Raw genomic sequence first — 7,763 nt, forward strand, 5'->3', positions numbered from 1 at the left:
ATGGTCTCAACTGTTCAGGGAACCTGAAAGATAGAATCATCTCACACTACTCCCAAGAGTGTAAATGTGCTTGGTATTGGGGTTATAACTCTAAGCTCTAGGGAAATACAGAACTGCATTAATGAGTTTTCATATTACCTTTAGTAATGCTGCCAAGTTTTATTCCCCTTTAAATACCTTAGTGAACATAGCTTAGTGTGGAAATGCCAGTGCAGTCTTCTAGCACCATCACACAGATGCTTTCTTCTCACCACTGGGGTTCTGCTATTTATTGTGTTGTGCAGTGTGCTAACATGGCATGTAAATAATAGCTGACTTTCTTGAAATCATTCTGTGTACTTAATGAAGTGCTTTACATAGATGATCTCCGTGGACCTTCACAACAAGCCTGTGAACTAGGTGGCACGGGCATTCTAGCCTCATTTGACCAATAAAGGAACTGATTCAGAGAGAAGTAGAATTACTTGTTCAAGGTCACACAGCTAGTAAGAGGAATTTTATTCCAAATCTGTTAGTGTTTTCACTATATTATATGCTTCTCTTGGTTACCAGGAAGGACCTGATGAAATAACAGAGATGGAGCCTACTGTTGGAAACTACTGTCATCATCACTACTACCATTACCAACCCTGCCACCACCACCACCTCTAACTTAAAATGTAAACTTGGCTAATAGTGGGTACATATTTTCAGCTCTGAATACAAAGGCTAGAATAAGGTACATTTATGTACAATATAGTTTTCACGTAACAATTAACAGCTTGAAGATAAGCCAATATTTAAGAATTAATTTAAGAAATGAGATGATTAGAAAAACCATCATTAATTGCAATATTATCATCTTAGAAAATATTTTTGATTTATAATTCTCTCTGCTAAAATAATTTTAAAAATTTCTTTCTCCCTGCCCACATATTCTGCCACCTCTCCCCTCCAAATGTTTATTTAGGTATGTCAAGTCCTGGATTTTTTTTCTTTCAGTGGTACGGGGATTCATTACACTGATTAGATTACCACCCTCTATAACTTAGCAAGTCAAGTCAACAAAGTATTTATTAAGCACCTCTTGTTGCCTGAGACTTGGTGTTCTTAATTGATATACCAGGTCAGACAGCTAACAACGTGAAAAGTACTACTTGACTCCAAGTCTTTCAAATTCCAAGGCTAGCACTCAAATCGTCACCCCAATCAAATGCATTTTTACTCAGTTATAATTAGGAAAATTAGGATAAAAAGATATTAGAAACTGAATGCCCTTAGCTATTATATGGTCCAATCCCCGCAGATGAAACTGAGAATACAAGAGATAGTCACTTATTCAATGTCATGTGCCCTACTAGTATTAGGATTAGAATTCAGCATCTTTGCAGCCCTTAGGCATACGTTCTGGAATTCTAATAAAATAACTTAATAGTATATTAGTACAATAGTACAAAAATTATATTTGACAATCTCAAATAAAGAGACATGCTTTTAATATTCATCATGTAATTTTTATATAAATATATTAATTTCATGATAATTTTAACACCTCAGGATCTTAGTGAAAAGCCTTTAGATGATTTTTAACTGCAAATATGGCCACTTTTTCAGCTCTGAAAAAAAGTGGGCCAATTAAAAAAATTTCTTTTAAAAATGTGATTTAGAAAGGAAAGTGTTTAGTCTTGAAAGCTACTCTTTTGGAAAAACAAAGAGACTCTGGGTCTAATTTCTGTAGTACTTTTTAGAAAAATAGAAGTTCTCTGGAAATGTTTTGAACAAGTTTGATGGAAATTAAATATAAAGTTATAGTGAACCTTAGAGGTCATTTATTGCAACTTCCTTATTTAAGAGATGAAGATACTAAAGCCCAGAAAGATTTAAGTGATTTGCCAAAAGTTGAAGTAAGTAGAGAAGATTTCACAGTAAGTTGAAGGACTGGGATTTGAACTCAGTTTTTTTAAATTGTTATTACTATTAATATATTACTCTTTCCTTTGAAACAAAATGCTTTATTGTTTTTTAGTGTCTTTTTTCATTTTGGTTTGACAAGTATGTATTAAATATCTACTATGTGCACTACAAACTTGGGATACTTTGGGGAACTTACATTCTACTGCTTTCAAACAACATATAGAAACAAATAAATGCAAAATACATGCAAAGTAATTACAAAACAATTTTAAGAGAAGGGGCATATCATTGGCAGTTAGAATAGTCCAAGACACCTTATGCTGAAAAGGACTTAAGCTAGGTTTTTTTAGGCTAAGTAGATTTTGGATAGAAAAGAGGTATAAGGAGTGTATTAAATATGGGGGGAAAGCCAGAAAATTTCAGAAAAATAGGAATTCTTACGTGCATTAGCAGAAGAATATGTTAAAGATCATGTTGATAGATTTGAAAAACAGGAGATTTACTTAGGAAAGATGAAACTAAATATCTTTTAAATGGTAAAAACAAATATGCTGGATACATAAGTAAAAAATAGCTTTAAAAAATTAGGTCCAGATCCCCAAACCAATCTTTATTCTAAAATTTTAATTGAGATTATAGAATTGTAGATGTAGCATTGGAGGGGACCTCAGGAATCATTTAATTAGTATTCTACTCTTTTCTGGTTCCAGTCCTACCCATTTGACTGTTTCTTTCTGTCTCATCTGCTGGATCTTCCAGATCATACCTCCTAACTGTAGATGATCCTTAGAATTCTGACCTACGCCCTCTTCTCTTCTTTCTCTATCTCATTTCACTTGGTGATCTTATCAGTGCCCATAGATTTAATGACCATCTCTCTATTAATGACTCTGAGATCTCTAGGGAGCTCTCTGATGACTTCCAGGCTTGCATACATCTCAAAGTGGATGTCTAATAAACATTCTAAACTCCACAAGTCTAAAACAGAACCAGTTCTCTTTCCCCCTAATTCTTCCTCCCATCTATCTTCCCTGCTCAGAGGGCATCTTCAACTCACTATCTTTCATCAGAAACTACGGTTTGTCAATTTCAACTTTGTATCATCTCTAATACACATCTTCCTATCTTCTGACACTGCTACCATTCTAGCACAGACTCTCATCATCTCATGTCTTCTTCTTGTATATATCTATATATAATGACCAGGTTTAGAGTTTAAGTGCCCTGTCCAAGTGACAGAGCTGTGATAGAAGCTCATATCCTCTGTGACAACAAATCCAGCACTCTTTTCATGAATATTGAATCCTCCACTAACGTTGCACTTAATTTCTTCTTTTGGGGGTAGATTTGACCTTGGAGTCTCATGGAAGCCCAAGTTCTAACAGATTTCATATAGCTGGAAAGGCTTTGATTTAAGGGGGCCAGTGAGGGGCCTTATGCCTGCTGTTCAATGACTAGGCTAGCTCAGTTAGGGGAAGCTCATTACCAGAAAGTCAGCTTCCAACTGATAAATATTGAATGCCATCTACCAAGTTGGATATAGCTTACACTGGTGATAGGCAGATCAAACAATGGATTCTTCAGAATCTAAAAAATACATTCAATAGACCTTTGCATGGTGCTAAAATCTTTGGTAAGTAAAATTTGATATTTTTTTAAAAACAAAAACAAACAAAAAACCCCTTCCCAGACCATATATTTAGAATTGAGAGAAAGCTTAGAGATAATGAAGTCCAATATCCTAATTTTACACATTAGGAAACTGAGATCCACAGAAAAGAATTATGGATTGTACTGGATGGCTATTGAAATATCCTCCAACTCTAAAAATCTATTATCCTCTGAAGTAACTGGCTCAAGGCTACACAACTAAGTTGCAGAATGAGAGTTTAATCTAGCACTTTCCTGTTAAAATGTTCATATTTTGTACGTTAAAAGATAAAATAAATTCAAACTTATGTTCTTGTGTATCAACTGTAATAATGCTAATTTATACTTATTTATATAATCCTTTGCATTTTCCGAAGTGCTTAGAAATGTGATTTAAAACAAAATAAAACCTTTTCTCTCTCTTTTGGAACCCTTCTTGATAAAGATACACATGAGTTTTGTTTTTCATACTATTTATTTCATGAAATGAAGTATTTGGCCAGTTCTCCTGAATCTAACTGGAGAATTGGATTAAAAAAGGGAGAAAAGAATTCAGTTCCTTTTCTTTCATGTCTGAATTATAGCATTCCACCGGAGAATTATAAAATTTGTCATGTAAATTCTAAATACTTTTTTTTGCCATTGAGAGAAAAATGCTGACTAGTGACTGTGTCTATCTTTTAAATATTAATGCCATCCTGTCATTGAAAACTGAAATGAGATTAAATAACTGTTGTGTCTGGGGTAACCCTACTCCAGACTTTAGAGCTGAGCTGGAAAAATGATAACTGGGAGATAAGTTCTCCTGTAACATCAAGTAAGTGTTCTCACCTTTCATAGAAATCTCTCCCTCTAAAGCACTTGCCTAAATAGGATGGTAGAACCTGAACTAATGGGATACATTAGAATCACTATAATGGAACCAATTTTTTGCTGAGGATAGAACTAGATTTCCAAGTCTGCAGAAATCTTTCCCTTATGTTTTTTAGGACAGACTTTCATATTTTATAATCTGTGAATTACTGTGACAATAACTACCAATGTGTCATATTAAATTAAATTCATTAAAATTAATTTTTACATGGCATTTTCTCAAACATCTCTGGAGTCAAAATTAGTGATGTTCTTATATGGCAAAAGTCCAATAAAATGTGCCTGAGGATCACTTCAAATCAACTTTTCAAGATAATTCCAGAGGAGAGATGGGATATAATTATGGGGAGAGACTTTAAATACTTGGCCAAAAGTTCCCAGTGGGAGAGAGAACCCAGGACAAAGCACTGAGGGTCTCTGAGTTTCATTTTCTCCATTCTAACTCAGAGGTCTCTTCCTTTGCTAAGATACTCCTTTTCTTTGTTTTGGTTTCATTTTTTAAAATCTCTTCTATGTTTACCTATCTATATTGTCTCTCTTGGATTTGAGCTCTTACTGCATAGATAATATTTAATAATGTTTTCTGCTAATAAGGTATTTGAAGAGAATCTAGTACAATCCAATATGCTTTTATTAAGAATTTATTTGACTTGTGAGGTGCTATTTTGGGAAGATACCATAAGATAATGGCTGAGGGTGGAGGTGGACTTGGGAGGAGTTCCTTTGATAAAGATTGGAAGAATAATTTGGAAGATTTTGATTTTAATTCATTATTCTCACTGTATTCTAGAGTCCTAGTATTCTTAGTACCCTCTAAATTTCACTACCCTAGGTCAATGATTTTTCTCATCCTAGTTATACTCCAGGAAGCCTTTCCTTCATCTTCACCCTCACACACACTTAATGTACCTTGAGGGAATTTATATTCTATTGTGGCCCATAAAGTAAATATAAGACCTTTTTGTAAGGCAGACAATATAACGACCTCCAGTCCAGATCCCATAGATAATCTTTGCTTAGTTATTGACCCTGATAAAGCTCAAAGACTGGGATGCTAAGATGTTAGGTAGTTGAATTTGATGTTAGAAGATATGGGTTCATGTCCAGATTTTGCTACTTGCTACCATTGTGACCTTTTGTCCTTTCTGGGCCATAGTAAAAGGTAATTTGTAAAATGAGGGGGTTGGCTGTTCTTGCCAGGGTGGTGCTATGACAGAAGACAGGAATCTCCTCTTTGAGTCACTATCCACAGGGACACTTCTGCCCTTCTAGGAGATCTGGGAGATCTGGGAGATCACTTGCCCTGACTGTGAGGATGCTTATTGCTGCTCTTTGCACAGATGGGCTAGTTTGCTGAGTCTGTGCCTGTGGCTGCAGCCCACATGGAATCCTCAGGAAATGGTGATGGCACAGGCACTCTGGCAGCCAGTGGCTGATCTGGAGCTTAACTGGGTTTCACCAACTTTGAACATTTGACTTAGAAGCCATGTTTGAGCAAACCCAAAGAACAACTGTAGAAAAAAATAGAAAAACATTTAGAAGTCATAGAAAAAGAGGAAGAACTGCAAAGAGAGACTTAAGGCAACATGAAGGTAAGGAATCACAACCTGCAGGTTCAAGTTTGATGAAACATCCTTCTGACTCAGCAGAGGAATTGAAGATAGTTCAGAAGAATAATTAATTGAACTTCCTTTGCCACCCTGAACCATCCAAATACAGTCAGGAGATTCAGATAAACTTATAAGCTCTCCACTCCCACCTATTACCTGGATAGTGATGGTGATGATAATGGTGGTGGTGGTGGTGATAATGATGATAATGAAATGCAAGATGAAATGAACCTTGTTACAAAAATTCCTGATGCTTATGAAATCATTCCTCAGTATGACAATAAAAAACATTCTACCTTAGTTTTAGACCCTTTAGGTCCCTGTTTGGTAAAAGGATTTGATTATTATGTTACATTTTGTGATTTTTCAGGGACAAATGCTTTCAAGCTTTTTGATCTCAACTCTTTGTTATCAAATTAAGACACTGTAGTTCTTATGTTTGGAAGCTCTCAGGCCAAAGTTTCCTGGGTGATGAAATGTGTGAAAGGAGACCAGTATACTATGGATATGTCCAACACTGAGGTACATTCAGCAATGCCAAATACTGACTGCCAGCATCCCACAATAAAGGAATAATTTTAACTTGTTTAAATGATGAGACCACATGAACCTGGGATGAAGACAATGATCAGAAACATAAAAGTGTGTTTAAGCCAAGAGAAGTTCAAGGAAGAAAAAATAATTCTGATCCCTTTTACACACATTAGAGATGGGAAGCCTATTGTAACTGGCTGCAAAATGGAAGCAAGAAGAGATTTGATATGAGTGTCCACTCCAAATCCCCCTGTAGTCAGGCCTATTATTCTGGTACAGATAGATCCCATGTGACATTTCCCAATGATGGCACTGTCCTTGCCTCTCAGGGAAGGGAAGATGCTTTAAATCTGTGGGACACCCAAAAATTTAAGAAGCCACTTTCAGCTTCAAATCTTTCTACTTTTTTTTCAATGACCAATTATTGCTTCCATCCAAATGATAAGCTTTTGGTCATTGGAACATCTAGTTGTGGCAGACTTGTTTATGTTTTTTGGTTTTTGAGTACCAGACATTCTATAAAGGAAATGAAATCAATGTCACTAACACAGGTGTGGTATGCTGCCTGTGGCATCCCAAGTTAAACTAGACCATGGTTGGAACTGGAAATGGATTGGCTAAAGTATATTATGATCCCAACAAGAGTCAGAAGGGAGCAAAATTATGTGTAGTTAAAAACAGATGGAAGGCTTAGATAAGCGGACACTTGCCAGGATCCATCATAATTCCTATACCCAAATAGCCTGGATGGATTCTGCCCAAAGAAGGAGCAGAGGAGAAGGTCTGCTCTTTGCAAGGCTCTGTGCTTAGGCATTGGATGGAGTTCCTAACATCATGGAAATTATACCCTAATAGGGGAGATACTGTAAATAAACAAATAGCCATAAAGCATGGAAGGATGACATAAGTGTCATAACAGGGGAACAAAGTGGTTTCCCTCCTCACCACCTGTTCTCTGCCCTGACACATGCACACATTGATAGTAATCTTCCCTTGTACTTTATCCTTCCCTATTGCACTTCTCATGTCTTATCATTTATTATATATATTCTAGCAAGTTGTAGGGAATTTTATTCCTCTTCTAGACTATACACTATAGGACAGTAGAGACCTTGTCTTTTTCTACATTTTGTATCTTTTTCAGTGCTTCATCCAGTGTTTGTTGTTGTTATGGGTGTAAAAAAAGACTAATTTTTAGATGGA

The 7,763-nt window shown here is 35.8% G+C and overlaps 1 pseudogene; it reads left to right on the forward strand.

Annotated features, from left to right (window-relative positions):
* Positions 1-203: 203 nt before the first annotated feature.
* LOC123241337 lies at positions 204-7,254 on the forward strand (annotated as a pseudogene).
* Positions 7,255-7,763: the final 509 nt, after the last annotated feature.

The sequence above is a fragment of the Gracilinanus agilis genome, chromosome 3, assembly GCF_016433145.1.
Source record: "Gracilinanus agilis isolate LMUSP501 chromosome 3, AgileGrace, whole genome shotgun sequence".
In the NCBI taxonomy this organism is placed as follows: domain Eukaryota; kingdom Metazoa; phylum Chordata; class Mammalia; order Didelphimorphia; family Didelphidae; genus Gracilinanus; species Gracilinanus agilis.